Here is a 1,931-nt window from a genome sequence, read left to right on the forward strand (position 1 = left end):
GGAGCAGGAGCAGGAGCAGGAGCAGGAGCAGGAGCAGGAGCAGGAGCTGGAGCTGGAGCTGGAGCTGGAGCTGGAGCTCTTTGGCTTTTACGTTTTGGCTTTCTCCTTGTCTGTCTGGTGAGCTAGCCTTTTCCTTCTAGGACCTGAGCTGAGGAGGAAGGTCAGCTTTCTCTGCCTCTCTGAATTTTCATTTTATTTTTATAACAACATGTCTCAAAAAACAAACAAACAAAAACTCACAAACCACAAAAACTGGAGAGGTCAACCTGGCCTTTAGGAGACACTGTCTTCTTTTTTCCCCCTCTCTCTGGGATTTTGGAACAAGGTTTCTCTTTGTAGTTCTGGCTGTCCTGAAACTTGCTCTGTAGACCAGGTAGTCCTCAAACTCATAAATCCAAGCATCTCTGCCTACCAAGTATTGGGATTAAAATTGTGGGCCACCATCCCCTACCTGGCTGAAACACTGTCTCGAGGGAAAAAATGATCTTTTTTTCAGTAGGATGCATCCTGGGCTACACAGAGACGGAATGTTCAAAGAAGCCTCCTTCTGACTGAGCCCTCCTACTTGCTGGGCTTTTAGCAGGCACCGCTGCAGCCCGCCAGTCCTTATGTGTCTTTTTAATGTACGTGAGTAACTGATTTGCCTGCTTGTATGAATGTGCACCACACAGGTGCCTGGTGCCCTAGGGAATCAGAAGAGAGCATCAGATCCCCTGGAACTGAAATTACAGACAGTTGTGGGATCCGGAGTGTTGGGAACTGAATCTGGGTCCTCTGCAAGAACAGTTAAGTGTTCTTAATCACTGATCTTATCCCTCCAGCCCTCCAATTTCATATACATATGTGAGACCTGGTGTCTCACAGCTCAGGAGTTTAAGATCGCGCCCTTCCCAGAAACTCCCCCAGACCAAGACTCGTTGCAAAAGCAAGAGGTTTATTAACCATTGCGCAATGGGGTCACCCCTGCCAGTCAGCAAAGAGTGGCACCGGGAGACAAAGGCCTTTAGGTTTTTAAAAGAAAAATTGCGGGAGATTTGAAGTTGCAGTTTTGGCAATTTAGGATTGGATGAGGAAGCTATAAAGTAAGATAATTGGTTAGTCTTAGGTGCTCAAGCTTGGCCAGTCCTGCCAAGTGTGGATGCAGCTGCAATTTAAGGTGGGGGTGGTTAGCTCATCCTTGAAGATTAGGGGCTTCAGACTTTTGGCTGGAGGTCAAAAGCTACTCAGAAGAAGTCTGGGTTCGTTGCTAAGAAACACTATCTCAAAGACAAGGGTCTAGTCCTTCTTTTTGCTGAGTGAAGGTCATTGCTTGCTTGCCTTTTTTTTTTTTTTTTTGTCCTCACAGATAGGGTCACATTTTTCCATTCTCTGGAAAGGTACTAAGAGGCTTTAGCTTAACCTGAACCTACAACTCAAAGCCATAGGCTTTAGAAGACATACAGGTTACAAAGTTATTCTAACCCTTTCACATACATACATACATATATACATAAATGTGTGTGTTTGCAATTTTTCAAGGAAAATTTTTGCAAAGATATAATAAGGATTTAGTGCATGTTGAAGGTGTGTGGGGGGGACCCTCGAGCCAGAGCTTGCATGAGGTGGTCAGAGAATGACCTAAGTAAGGGAAAAGGCTTTCTTCCTCCACCGTGTGGGTGCCTTTACCTGGCGGTCCTTATCACTCTCTCAACTTACATTTATCTGTGGATGTGTGGGGCACATGCATGCCAAGATGGAGATCACAGAACAACTTTCGTTTCTTTTTCTCGTTATATCTTTGTAAAGATTTATTTATTTTATTTTATGCATCTGGGTATTTTGCTCGGAAAGGAGGCTCACGGCTGCAGATCTCAGGAACAGCAGGCAAAGGGCGTGCCTCCAAGGCGAAGGCTGCGCCTCCTGAAACTAAACTACGCCCAGGGACAAGCTGG

Source organism: Psammomys obesus, unplaced genomic scaffold, assembly GCF_907164565.1.
Source record: "Psammomys obesus unplaced genomic scaffold, mPsaObe1.curated_primary_1811, whole genome shotgun sequence".
Taxonomy (NCBI): Eukaryota; Metazoa; Chordata; class Mammalia; order Rodentia; family Muridae; genus Psammomys; species Psammomys obesus.